A 15,361-nucleotide genomic window follows, 5' to 3' on the forward strand; every position below is an offset into this window, starting at 1 on the left:
CCAGCCCCCTCTTCCCTCCCTGGCTCTTAGGACCCCCCTCGCAGGGGGGTGAGGCACCCCCCGCGAGGCGGGGACTGGGAGCCAGCCCCCTCTTCCCTCCCTGGCTCTTAGGACCCCCCTCGCAGGGGGGTGAGGCACCCCCCGCGAGGCGGGGACTGGGAGCCAGCCCCCTCTTCCCTCCCTGGCTCTTAGGACCCCCCTCGCAGGGGGGTGAGGCACCCCCCGCGAGGCGGGGACTGGGAGCCAGCCCCCTCTTCCCTCCCTGGCTCTTAGGACCCCCCTCGCAGGGGGGTGAGGCACCCCCCGCGAGGCGGGGACTGGGAGCCAGCCCCCTCTTCCCTCCCTGGCTCTTAGGACCCCCCTCGCAGGGGGGTGAGGCACCCCCCGCGAGGCGGGGACTGGGAGCCAGCCCCCTCTTCCCTCCCTGGCTCTTAGGACCCCCCTCGCAGGGGGGTGAGGCACCCCCCGCGAGGCGGGGACTGGGAGCCAGCCCCCTCTTCCCTCCCTGGCTCTTAGGACCCCCCTCGCAGGGGGGTGAGGCACCCCCCGCGAGGCGGGGACTGGGAGCCAGCCCCCTCTTCCCTCCCTGGCTCTTAGGACCCCCCTCGCAGGGGGGTGAGGCACCCCCCGCGAGGCGGGGACTGGGAGCCAGCCCCTTCTTCCCTCCCTGGCTCTTAGGACCCCCCTCGCAGGGGGGTGAGGCACCCCCCGCGAGGCGGGGACTGGGAGCCAGCCCCCTCTTCCCTCCCTGGCTCTTAGGACCCCCCTCGCAGGGGGGTGAGGCACCCCCCGCGAGGCGGGGACTGGGAGCCAGCCCCCTCTTCCCTCCCTGGCTCTTAGGACCCCCCTCGCAGGGGGGTGAGGCACCCCCCGCGAGGCGGGGACTGGGAGCCAGCCCCCTCTTCCCTCCCTGGCTCTTAGGACCCGCGGTGGTCTCACAGCCTGTTTACCATATTGTCAGTAATATCATCTCCCCCTCTTGAGATTATGAAGTGTTTCACAGACGTGTGCCCACCCACGATGTACACAGGGTGTACATCCGTGTATATTGGGCATAATATCATCCTCTTCCTCCTTGAATGTTAAGAACGGTATTACAGGGGTGTTTCTACTCCCGGAGATATCGCGTGTCATATCCTTCTCTCCCACTTTGCAAATGTAAACAATATCAGTGGGGGCGTGTCCACCTTCTCTGATATTTAAAGTAATATCATCCTCTTCCCTCCAGGATCATGGGAGCAATATCCCTGCTGGGTGTTCACTTTCTGCCATATATGTTTTCATATCACCTCCTCCGCCTTGGAATATTGTTACAGACCATCTCACACGGGGTGTACACTTCCTGCGATACTGGGAGTAATAGCATTCCCTTCTTCCGTGAATATTAGGAGCAAAATCAGCGGGTGGATGCACAGCCAGTGCTATATTGGGAGTAAGGTCATACTCTACCCCCTGAAGATTATATTCGGATCAATATCACCGTCTGGGTGTACACCTACTGCGATATTGAACATAACGTCATGCTTTCTCCCTCCCTGGACATTAGGAGCAATATCAGTGGTGGGTGTACACTCACTGATATATTAGGCGTAATAGTAGTATGAATTATTCCTCATTTAATATTAACATGAATATGAATGACCGATATTAATATTAATATTATGAAATAATTGCTAATAGTTTTCAGATTATTAATATTAATTATTAGGAGCTAATATGACTATTTTCTAATGAATAAGGTCAATATCAGCTATTAATATCAGGAGTCATTAATCATTAATATTAATCATTTATTGTTATCGTTAGTATAACTATTTAATATTAATTATCATTACTGTCGATATTGATTTAAAAATTATATTATCAGTCATTAATATTGATAATTATTAGTGTCAATTAATTATCAAATAATTATTAGTGTCCCATTAGTCCCATTAGTCCCATTAGTCCCATTAGTCCCATTAGTGTCAAATAATTATTAGTGTCCCTTTGCGCCATTCCACCCCTTCCTCGGCAGCCCGTTTACGACCCAAAACGGGGGTACAAATGCCTCTGAGAGAGCAGCTGTATACTGGGATAGATGACGATGGTCACGTGGCGGAGAGGCGTGTTTTTGGATACCAGCCCTTCACCTCCGTCGACCTTCTCAACTGGAGAAACAATACACCGCCCTATACCGAAAAGCCAGAAGCCCTAATTGATTTGCTCCAAACTGTTATCCAGACCCACAACCACACCTGGGCTGATTGGCACCAGTTGCTCATGTTCCTCTTTAACAGCGAAGAAAGGCGGAGAGTCCTCCAAGCAGCAACTAAGTGGCTAGAGGAATATGCACCTGCTGATTATCAAAACCCCAAAGAGTATGGAAGGACCCAGTTGCCAGGAACCGACCCCCAGTTGGACCCCCATGAAAGAGAGAATATGCAAAGGCTAAACCGAGACGGGGAAGCTCTCTTGGAATTATTAATGAGGGGAGCTCAGAAGGCCACAAACGTTAACAAGGTCTCTGGGGTCATTCAGGGAAAAGAAGAAAGTCCAGCACAATTCTACCAGAGACTGTGTGAGGCCTATGCTATGTATACTCCCTTTCATCCCGATAGCCCTGAAAACCAGCGCATGATTCACGTGGCTTTAGTCCATCAAAGCGCAGAAGACATGAGAAGAAAACTGCAGAAACACGCTGGACTTGCAGGGATGAACACATCACAATTACTAGAAATATCTAGCCAGGTGTTTGTAAACAGGGATGCAGTAAGCCGTCAGGAAAACGGCGAAGAGAATGGAGGTCAGGCCCGGCGAAACACCGACCTGTTCGTTAGCAGCAGCAATCAGAGGGGCCCCCCCAAAGAGGCAAGGGAAAGGAGGCCCTGAGAAAGAAACTCAGCTTGGCTGTCAGAGTTTGCAGCGTAACCAGTGTGCTGATTGTAAAGCAATAGGACAGTGGAAGAACAAATGCCCTCAGCTGAAAAGAAAACAAGATGTTTCAGAGCAGGAGGCCCTGGACAAGGAGGAAGGGGCCCTGTTCAACCTGGCAGAAGGGTTCTTGGACTGAGGGAGACTGGGCTCAAGTGTCCCCAAAGAGCGACTGTTCAGAATGACAGTCGGGGGTGGAGACATTGACTTTCTTGTAGATAGCAGTGCTGAACATTCGCTAGTAATTGCCCCGGTCGCCCCCTTATCCAAAAAGACTATTGACGTCATCGGAGCCACTGAGGTTTCAGCAAAGCAGGCTGTCTGCTTGCCTCGGACTTGTACTGTAGGAAGACATAAAGTCATTCATCAGTTTTGGTACATGCCTGACTGTCCCTGGACCTTTTTGGGAAGGGACTTGCTCAGCAAGCTGAGAGCCACTATCTCGTTGACAGAGCACGGCTCTTTGCTGCTAAAGTTATCCGGAACGGGAGTCATTGTGACCCTTACGGTCCCCCGAGAGGAGGAATGGAGAATTTTCTTATCTGAGCTGGGCCAAGAGAGAAGACCAGCTCTGGCTAAGCGGTGGCCAAGAGTACGGGCGGGACACAACCCTCCGGGATTGGCCAGTTAAGACTGGGGCCCAGCCGGATAGGCAAAAACAGGACCCGGTCCCCAGAGAATCTCTTCAAAGTATCCAGGTCCGTCTCAAGCACCTAAGAACTGTTGGAATTATTGTTCCTTGTCAGTCTCCATGGAACACTCCCCTCCTGCCTGTTCCCAAGCCACAGACCAAGGACTAACGCCCGGTACAGGATTTGCGCTTTCTTCATCAAGCTACACTGACTTGACATCCAACAGTACCTAACCCGTCCACATTTTTGGGGTTGCTGCCAGCTGAGGACAGCTGGTTCACCTGCTTGGACTTCAAAGATGCTTTCTTTCCTATCAGATTAGCCCCTGAGAAGCAGAGGCTGTTTGCCTTTCAGTGGGAAGATCCGGAGTCAGGTGTCACTACTCAGTACACTTGGACCGGGCTTCCCCAAGGGTTCAAGAACTCCCCCACCACCTTCGGGGAGGCGTTGGCTTGAGACCTCCAGAAGTTTCCCACCAGAGACCTAGGCTGCTTGTTGCTGCAGTAGGTTGATGACCTTCTGCTGGGACACCCAACGGCAGTCGGGTGTGCCAAGGGAACAGATGCCCCACACCAGCACCTGGAGGACTGTGGGTATAAGATGTCCAACAAGAAAGCTCAGATCTGCCGACAGCAGGTACGTGACTTGGGATTTACTATCCGACAGGGGTCAGAACGCAGCCCGGGATCAGAAAGAAAGCAGGTCATTTGCAATCTAGTGGAGCCCAAGAGCAGAAGGCAGGTGAGGGAATTCTTAGGAGCTGTGGGGTTTTGTAGACTGGGGATCCCAAACTTTGCAGTATTAGCCAAGCCTTTGTATGAGGTCACAAAGGGGACGGGGACCGGGAACCTTTGGAATGCAGATCCCAACAACAGCAAGTCTTTCATGAGTTAAAGGAAAAACTTCTGGCAGCCCCAGCCCTGGGGCTACTCGATCTGACAAAGCCTTTCCCATTGTATGCATCAGAGAGAGAAAAGATGGCAGCTGGACTTTGAACCCAAACGGTTGGGCTCTGGCCAAGGCCGGTGGCCTACCTCTCTAAACAACTAGACGGGTCTACTAAAGGATGTCCCCCTGTTTGAAGGCCTTGGCAGGAACTGCCCTGCTAGCACAAGAAGCAAATAAGATGACTCTTGGGCAAAACCTGAAGATAAAGGGCCCCCATGCTGTGGTGACTTTCATGAACACTAAAGGACATCATTGGCTAACGAATGCCAGACTCACCAAGTACCAAACTTGGCTATGTGAAAATCCCCGTGTAACCATTGAAGTTTGTAACACCCTACACCCCGCCACCTTGCTCCCGGTATCAGAGAGCCCTGTCGAGCCTGATTGTGTGGAAGTGTTGGACTCAGTCGACTCTAGCAGACCTGACCTCCGGGACCAGCTTTAGGCATCAGTAGACTGGGAACTATACGTGGATGGGAGCAGCTTCTTCAACCCCCAAGGAGAGGTGCAGGGTATGCAGTGGTAACCCTGGACACTGTTGTTGAAGCCAGATCATTGGCCCAGGCCACTTCAGCCCAGAAAGCTGAACTCATTGCTTTCATTCGGGCCTTAGGACTCAGTGAGGGTGAGATTGTAAACATTTACACTGATTCTCGGTATGTCTTTTTAACCCTTCAAGTGCATGGAGCGTGATAGAAAGAAAAGGGCCTATTGAACTCTGGGAGAAAAGACAGAAAATATCAACAAGAAACCTTGCAATGATTAGAAGCAGTATGGAAACCCCACAAGGTGGCAGTTATGCATTGCAGAGGACACCAGCGAGCTTCCACCTCGGTGGGTTTGGGGAATTCCCGCGCTGACTCAGAGGCTCGAAAAGCAGCATCTGCCCCCTTCTGGGCATCAGTGCTCCCTCAAGCACCTGATCTTGTACCTACTTCTTCTAAAAAAGAAGAGGACTTTCTCCATGTAGAGGGAAGGACAAGTGATGGAGGAAGGATGGATTCGGTTACCAGATGGGAGAGTAGCTGTGCCACAGCTGCTAGGAGCTGCAGTTGTACTGGCTGTGCAAGAAACCACCCATGGAGGTCAGGAGTCATTGGAAAAGTTGTTAGGCCGGTATTTCTACATCTCGTCTTTGTCAGCCCTTGCCAAAACGGTGAGGCAGCGGTGTGTTACCTGCCGACAGCATGATGCGAGGCAAGGTCCAGCCGTTCCGCCTGGCATACGAGCTTATGGATCAGCCCCCTTTGAAGATCTCCAGGTAGACTTCACAGAGATGCCAAAGTGTGGAGGTAACAAGTATTTACTAGTTCTTGGGCGTACCTACTCTGGGTGGGTGGAGGCCTATCCAACACGAACTGAGAAAGCACGTGAAGTAACCCGTGTTCTTTTTTGAGATCTGATTCCTAGATTTCGACTGCCCTTATGGATCGGCTCAGATAACGGGCCTGCGTTTTTGGCTCCCTTGGTACAGAAGACAGCAAAGGTATTGGGGATCACACGGAAACTGCATGGCGCCTCCCGGCCTCAGAGTTCCGGAAAGGTGAAGCGGAAGCAACGGACTATCAAAAATAATACTATTGTCTTCCCGCTGGATATTTAAAACAACACCACAAGGGCCGTCAAACCACCTGCTAAATTTGAGGGAATGTTATCCTCTCCCCCCCTACCCCGGCCCCGGATATTAGAGACAATAACACAGGGGTAATGTACACCCACTGTTTTATTGGGAGTAATATCATCCTCTCCCTTCTTGGATATTAGGAACAATATCACACTGTGCGTGTAGTCTTGCCGCGAAATTCAATGGAATGTGATCCTTCACCTCCCTGGATATGACGAACAATATCATGGGAGATGTACAACTTCTGAGATATTCAGAGTGATATCATCCTCTCCCCTCTGGAAGTTAGGGACAATATCACAGGGGTAGTGTACACCCTCTAGGATGTTGGGACTAATATCATCCTCCCGCCCACTGGATATTAAAAACCATATCACAAGGGGGGTGTACAGACACTTCGATATTGGTATTAATACCATCCTCTCCCTCTTTGGATATTCGGTGCCATATTTCAGATGGGGTATACGCCACCTGCAATATTGGAAGTAATATGATTTTATCCCCCCCGGATATCAGAAACGATATCACAGGGGTGGTGAACAACCCCTGCGATATTTGGAGTAATATCATCGTCTCCCCTCACGATTATTAAGAACAATATCGTACTGGAGGGGGGTGTACACCCCCCTTCATATTTGATACCATCCTCTTCCCCCCCTGGATATTAGGAACAATATCAGGAAGGGATGTAGAGACCCTGCGACCTTTGCTGTCATATAATTGTCTCTCCCCTACATATTAGGAAAAATGTCACTGGGGATGGGAACAGCCCTGCGATATTGAGGATAGTATCATCCTCTCCCACCTTGCATATTGGGAACAACATCACAGGTGGGGTGTACCGCCTCTGCGATATTGGGAGTAAAATTTTCCTCTCTTCCCCTGGACATCAGGAAGGGTATCAGAGGGGGAGGGTGTACATTCCCTGCCGTATTCAACGTAACTTTATCCTCTCCCTCCCAGGGTATTCAGAACAATAGGACAGGAGGTGTGTACACCAACTGCGATATTGAGAGTCATATCATGCTCTTTCGCTCTGGATATTAGGAACAATATCACAGGGTTGTGTACACCCCCTGCGATATTGGGAGTAATATCATCCTCTCTCCCTGTGGATATTAGGAAGAGTATCACAGGGCTGTGTAAATCCCCTGCGGTACTGGGAGTAATACCATCCTCTCTCCCTCTGAATAGAGGAAGATTTTCACAGGTGTGTGTACACCCCCTGCAATATTGGGAGTAATGTCATCCTCCCCAAACCTGGATGTTAGCAACGAGATCACAGAGGGGGTGTACACACCCTGCGACATTGGAAGTAATATGATCCTCTCCCCACCTGGATATCGGGAAAGATACCACAGCGCGGGTATAAGTTTCCTACGCTGTTGGGAGTAATCTCATTCTTTTCCTTTCTGGATATGAGGAAGAATATCACAGGGATGCTGTACAATTACTTCGATATTGGGAGTAATATCATCCTCTGTTTTCCTGGATATTGGGCACAATAAGACAAAAAGGGGTACAACCCCTGCGATATTGGGAGTAATATACTCTCCTTCCCTGGATGTTAGAAAACAATATCATCAGGGCTGAACACCCCGTGCGATAATGGGAGTCATATTTACACTTTCACAGGCCATTTGGAACAATATCACAGGGGGTGTTTACGAACAGGGGTGGTGTACACCCCCTGTGATATTGGGAGTAACATTATTCTCTCCACCTCCACATATTAAGAACAATATCCCGGCGGGAGGTGGTACACCCCCAGTGATATTGGGAATCATGTCACCCTCTCCTTCCCTGGATATTCGGAACAATATCACAGGGGGGTGTACCCCTTCTGTGATATTGGAAGCAATATCATCCTCTCCCCCACTGGATATTAGGAAAAATATCACTCATGGTGTACACCGACTGTGATATTAGGAAGAATATTACAGGGTGTATACCCACTCTCACTTTAGGAGAAATAGCTCCCTAAAAGGTCACAAATAATATCACAGGGTATACAGTAATATCTCCCTAGGATAATGCAAATATTATCACAGGGTGTACACCCACTCTGATAACAGGAATAATATGTCCCAAGGATACTACCAATAATATCACAAGGCTGTACACCCAATATGACATAAGGAGTGATACCTCCCTAAGATATTATGAATAACATCACAGAATGTACACCCATGGTGTGCACCCACGGTGATATTAGGAGTAATATCAACCCAGGACATAACCAATAACACCACAGGCAGTACATACATGATATACACCCACGGTGATGTTATGAGAACTATCTCCCTAGGATAATACGAATAACATCACAGAGTGTACACACATGGTAGACACCCACTGTGGCACTAGGACTAATAACTTTCTAAGATATTACGAATAGCATCACAGAAACACATGGTGTACACCCACTGTAACATTACGTGTAATTTCTCCCTAGCATGTTACGAGTAACATCTCAGTGTGTAAACACATGGTGAACACCCACTGTGACCTTAAGTGTAATATCCCCCTAGGATGTTACAAATAAAATCACAGGGTGTCCACCCGTGGTGTACACGCACTGTGATGTTAGGAATAATATCTCCCTAGGATAATACGAATAACACCACAGGGTGTACAGAAACTGTGATATTAGAGGTAATATCTCTCTAGGATGTTAAGAATCAGGTTATCACAGGGTGTACACCCACTGTCATACTGGGAGCAGTATCTCTCTAGGATAGTACAAATAATATCACAGAGTGCACACCCAGTGTGATATTAGGAGCAATATCTCTATGGGATATTACAAATTAGATCACAGAGTGTACACACATGGTGTACATCCACTTGGATATTAGGAGTAATATCTTCCTAGGACATTACAAAGAACATCACAGAGTGTACACCCACTGTAATATTAAGAGTCGCATCTCCCTAGGTTATTACAAATAATATCAGAGGGTGTGCACCCACTGCGATATTAGGAGTAATATCTTCCTAGGGTATTACAAATATTTTCACAGTGTGTACACACGTGGTGTACACTTACTGTGATATTAGGAGTAATATCTACCCAGTATATAACAACATCACAGGGTGTACACCCACTTTGATATTAGCTGTAAGATTTCTTAAGTTGTTACAAATAATATCACAGGGTGTACAAACATGGTGTACACTCACTGTGATAGTAAGAGTCGTATCTCCATAATACATTTTGAACAATATCACAGGGTGTAAACCCACTGTATTATTAGGAGTAATATCTCTGTAGGATATTACAATTAATATCACAGGGTGTACACCCACTCTGATGTTAGGAGCAATATCTTTTTAGGATATTGCAAATAATATCACAGGGTGTTCGCCCACCCTGATGTCAGGAGCAATATCTCCCTAGGATATCAAAACTAGTATCACAGGGTGTACAATCCCTGTCTTCCAGGTTCTAAGGGATTCTCCTGTTTCAGCCTCTCGAGTAGCTAGGTTTACCCACCACCACGCCTGGCTAATTGTTTTTTTCTTTGTTTTCACTAGAGACGGGGTTTCACCATGTTGGCCAGGCTGCTCTTGAACTCCTGACCTCAGGTGATCCATCAGCCTCGGCCTCCCAAAGTGCTGGGATTACAGGTGTGAGCCATGGCGCTTGGCCAAGAGTTATATATTCAATTAATTTGGAGACACAGCTCCCACATTTGACTATGCATGGTCTTTTATGAAGAAATGATGTCAGAAAACCTAAGGATGGCAATAAATATGAAAAGTAACTGGCATGCTAAAAGGTCTTCTGATTAAGAGCTATAAGGTTCGATTTCATTTTTAGATAATGCGGTCCTAACTCTTGTGTCGTCCTTTTAAATATTCTACATCAAAGGAATTTGTAGCACGGTGTCAGAATAAAATAAAGGGTATTTCACTGCTTCTTAATTTCTTTCAATTAGACTGAGATCTTTTTCTTAAAGAGAGAAGAGCATCTTCATTGCATTTTATTTTTTCTGAAAAGAGTAGGCCGTATTTTACTGAGATCACGGATTTCTTATATATTAGGTTTTGGTCTTCTAACATTCTTCAGTGGATTTTCTCTAAAGTAGTATCTACAGAAAGAGTTGAATAGCAAAAAAGGAAATCATGTACTAATTCTGAGATTTTTGGGTTTGTCACAGCTGAGAACTATTGCTGACGGTGTATGGTCCTCAAGTGTGAAAATGTTCCTTGTGAATTGCTTGCACCCAAAATATACACACGGCATTAAGGGCTGGTTTTTATCTTCTATTTTTCCAGTCCTCTTTTTTTCTCAAGGTGTCCAAGTCACACAGAGCCACGGAATCTCACAGGTGTCTGAGAATTCCTCCTCCTGGGACTCTCAGAGGATCCAGAACTGCAGCCCGTCCTCCCTGGGCTGTCCCTGTCCATGTACCTGGTCACGGTGCTGAGGAACCTGCTCATCATCCTGGCTGTCAGCTCTGACTCCCACCTCCACAGACCAATGTGCTTCTTCCTCTCCAACCTGTGCTGGGCTGACATCGCTTTCACCTCAGCCACGGTTCCCAAGATGATTGTGGACATGCAGTGGCATAGCAGAGTCGTCTCTTATGCGGGCTGCCTGACACGGATGTCTTTCTTGGTCCTTTTCACATGTATAGAAGACATGATCCTGACTCTGATGGCCTATGACTGATTTGTGGCCATCTGTCACCCCCAGCATCCAGTCATCATGAATCCTCACCTCGGTGTCTTCTTCGTTTTGGTGTCCTTTTACCTTAGCCTGTCGGATGGATTGTGTTACGATTCACTCTCTTCAAGAATGTGGAAATCTCCAATTTTGTCTGTCACCCATGTCAACTTCTCAACCTTGCCTGTTCTGACAGCGTCATCAATAGCATATTCATATATTAAATAGTGCTATGTTTGGTTTTCTTCCCATTTCAGGGATCCTTTTGTCTTACTCTAACATTGTCCCCTCCATTCTAAGAATTTCATCGTCAGATGGGAAGTCTAAAGCCTTCTCCATCTGTGGCTCTCACCTGGCAGTTGTCTGCTTATTTTATGGAACAGGCATTGGCATGTACCTGACTTCAGCTGTGTCACCACCCCCCAGGAGTGGTGTGGTGGCATCAGGGATGTACACTGTGGTCACCCCCATGCTGAACCCTCTCATCTACTGCCTGAGAAACAGGGACATTCAAAGTGCCTTGTGGAGGCTGTGCAGCAGAACAGTCGAATCTCATGATCTGTTCCATCCTTTTTCTTGTGTGGGTAAGAAAGGGCAGCCACATTAAATCTCTACATCTGCAAATCCTGCCCCTTAGTCACATTATTGTTGTTGCTTGATGGCTTTTATTCCTTTCCACATTTCCTATGTGAATATTGCTTTCTTCATCATGCCTTTAACTGGAATGTGTGAGTATTCTGGGATCCTTTGTTTAGCATAAACCTCATGACTGAATCCTCTATACCTAGGCAGCCTCCTTTAGTTTCTGACCAGTAACCCTGTCCTCCAGGTGGAATCACAACCATCTTTTTATATACAGGAAGTCCTTACTTCATTTTGGAATTCCCTGAACATCGACTTTATGGAAGCAATATACAGCAGGTCCTCCAACACCATTGTTGTGTTCAAAGTTGTTATGATGTTGATGAGGAATAAGTGGTTTCACTATACATAATTTTGCTTAAAGGTGAAGTTTCCAAGAGACTATCAAAGATGATAAGTGAGGATATACTATACACCAAATTCATATCCTCTTCCAGAGTTCATGTGGAATTTCTCTATAAACTGCTTCTAGAGAATTTATTTAGGCAGGTTATTTTTAGAGATCCATGTCACCGGTACTCAAGCTTGTCTTTGAATCAAATCACCAGGGAAGCTTACAAATGATGAGGCCTGGGTCTCATTACATGAGATTCTGATTTACTTGCACCTGTGGTGGTATGTGGATTTTTTTTTTTTTTCTTTTAAAGCACCACAGGTGATTCCATTGATGAAGTTTTTAGAGGTATCAAGCTCCAATAAGTAAGAAAAGAACTTAATTCTAATATGATTTCTTCAAATATTATCTTCAAATGGGTTGTCCTTCAACACCATACAAATTTTTATTATGCTGTTTTTTCTTACCATTTAGCATTTTCTTTTTTTTTATTTTATATTTTTTTGAGTCAGAGTTTCACTCTTGTTGCCCAGGCTGGAGTGCAATGGCACGATCTTGGCTCACTGCAACCTTTGCCTCCCGCATTCAAGTGATTCTCCTGTCTCAGACTTCTGAGTAGCTGGGATTACAGGCATGCACTACCACGCCCGGCTATTTTTTTTTTTTTTTTTGTATTTTTGGTAGACACAATATTTCTTCATATTAGTCAGGCTGGTCTTGAACTCCCGACCTCAGGTGATCTGCCCGCTTCGGCCTCCTAAAATGCTGGGATTACAGGCGTGAGGGACCGCGCCCAGCCACCACTTAGTATTTTCATTTTGCATTTGTTGAAGTTATGGATTTATATACCCATTGATTGCTGCTTTATGATACACTTGCATATACATAAAATGGGAAAGAGAAAAGAATAAAATGGGCACAGTATCCCTAAAGTTTAACTTTCCCAGACATTATTTGATATTAGTTTCAATTAGGAAACTGTGGTATACACACACAGCGAAGGATTATTCAGCCTCAAAAGCAGCGAAATCCTCTCCACAGTAGAAAAAATGGATGAGATCGCAGGTCTGTATATGAAGTGAAATAAGCCAGGCACAGAATGAGAAATATTACATGTCCTCACTTCTATGTAGGAAGAAAAAAGGAAATCTTGGCCAGATGTGGTGGCTCAGACCTGTAATCCCAGCACTTTGGGAGGCCAAGTCGCACAGATCACTTGAAGCCAGGAGCTTGAGACCGGCCTGGCCAACATGGTGAAACCCCATCTCTACTAAAAACACAAAACATTAGCCGGGCGTGGTGACTCGTGCCTGTAGTCTCAGCTACTCGGAAGGCTGAGGCCCAAGAAGTACTTGAACTCGGGAGGTGGAGGTTGCAGTGAGCCCGCATTGTGCTTGTATGCTCCAACCTGGGCAACAGAAAGAGACTCCATCACACACCTACACACAAAAGGAATCTCAGGAAGGTGGAAAGTATAAAGGTGGTTAGCAGAACCTAGGAAGAAAAGGCGTGGGATGGGGAATGTAGTGAAGTGGATAATTGGGCCCCAAAATACAGAAAGACGAATAAGTGAGTTCCAGTGTTTGATAGTACACTATGAAAATTTTAGTTCACAAGAATTTCTTGCATATTTCCAGATGCTTTGGTAAGAAGCTTCCTCACTTTCTCATTATGCTGGTTTTTAAGCTATTCTCTTTCTGCTCTTGAAATCATGCTGTTTTTTTGTTTTTGGTTTTTTGTTTTGAGATGGAGTTGTGCTCTTCTTGCACAGGCTGGAGTGTAATGGTGCAATCTTGGCTCACCACAACCTCTGCCTCCTGGGTTCAAGCGATTCTCCTGCCTCCATCTCCCGAGTCACTGGGATTACAGGCAGGAGCCAGCACGCCCAGCTAATGTTGTATTTTTAGTAGAGACGAGGGTTTCTCCCTGTCGGTCAGGCTGGTCTTGAACTCCTGACCTCAGGTGATCCGCCTACCTCGGCTTACCAAAGTGTTGGGATTACAGGCGTGAGCAAACTCGCTAGGCCCATGCTGTATCTTTATCTGTTGTCTGTTGTTGTTTGTTTGTCTTTGAGCCCAGAAGTAACTTCTCACCTATATGTTCAAATGATTTTCAACATGAGTGCTAAGAAAGTTCATTGGTGGAAAAGCAGCCTTTTCAAGAAATGATGTTGGAGAAACTTGATTTCCACATGCAGAAGAATGAAGGTGGACCCTATGTCACACCAGGTACAAAAATTAACACAAACTGGAACAAAGACCTAACCCCAAGTGCTGTAAGTATAATATGCCTAAAAGAAAACATTGGCCACACTTTCATGACATCAGATTGAGCAGTGCTTTCTGGGATATGACACCAAAAGCATAGGCAACAAAAGAAAATTAGATTCCTTGGATTACATCTAAATGACAGACACTTTTGTGCATCAAAAAACACTGTGAACTGAGTGAAAAGATAACCCATGGATTAGGAAAAATATTTGCAATCATATATCTGAAAAGAGGCTGATATCCATCATATATAAAGAACAGCTAGAAATAAACAACAAGAAACCCAAAGCATCCCATTCAAAATGGTCAGAAGATTCAAGTAGACGTGTCCCTAAAGAAGATATAGCAACGGCCAATAAGCATCTAAAATAATGTTCAAAATCACTAATCCTAGGGAAGCACAAATCAAACCAATAATGTGATACCACGCATTAGGATGGATATGATAAACAAGCAAGCATTGGTGAAACTAGAGGGAAGTAGGAATGCTCGAATATGATTGGAGGGAATGTAAAACCGTGAAGGACCAGGGAAAATAGTATAGCGTGTACTGGAAAAATTAGAAACAGAATTATCAGATGTTCCCGCAATTACACGTGTGGGTACCTACCAGAAAGAATTAGAAGCCAGGAGTGGAAGAGATATTTGTAAACCCATATTCATAGCAGCATTATTCACAAGAGCCAAAATGTGGAAGCAACCCAAGGGTTCGTGGACAGATGAATGGAAAAGCACACTGCAGTTCATTCACACAGTGGAAGACTATTCAGCCTTCAAAAGGCAGGCACTTCTGGCGGGTGCGGTGGCTCATGCCTGTAATCCCAGCATCTTGGAAGACCGAAGTGGGCGGATCACCTGAGGTCAGGAATTCAAGACCAGCCTGGCTATTTTGGTGAAACCCTGTCTTTACTGAAAATGCAAAATATTAGACGAGCGTGGTGGCGTGTGCCTATAATCCCAGCTACTCGGGAGGCTGAGGCACAAGAATCGCTTGAACCCGGGAGGCGGAGGTTGCAGTGAGCCCAGATTGTGCCACTGCACTCCAGCCTGTGCGACAGAGTCAGCGTCCACGTAAACACAAAACAAAATAAAACAAAACAAAAAAGCAACAAAACCAGACAGGCACTTCTGACACAGGCTGCAACATGGATAAACCTTGAAGACATTATCGTCAGTGAAATAAATGAATCCCAAAAGGATAAAGATGACCAGGCTCAGTGGCTCGCACCTCTAATCCCAGCAGTTTAGGAGGCTGAGGCAGGCGGATCACTTAAGGTCAGGAGTTCGAGACCAGCCTGGCCAATAGGGTGAAAGCTCATCTCTATT

General features: G+C 46.6%; 1 pseudogene; it reads left to right on the forward strand.

Annotated features, from left to right (window-relative positions):
* The first annotated feature begins 9,840 nt into the window (after window positions 1-9,840).
* Window positions 9,841-11,903, forward strand: LOC129042812 (olfactory receptor 7E24-like; annotated as a pseudogene).
* Window positions 11,904-15,361: the final 3,458 nt, after the last annotated feature.

Source organism: Pongo pygmaeus, chromosome 7 (genome assembly GCF_028885625.2).
Source record: "Pongo pygmaeus isolate AG05252 chromosome 7, NHGRI_mPonPyg2-v2.0_pri, whole genome shotgun sequence".
Classification (NCBI taxonomy): domain Eukaryota; kingdom Metazoa; phylum Chordata; class Mammalia; order Primates; family Hominidae; genus Pongo; species Pongo pygmaeus.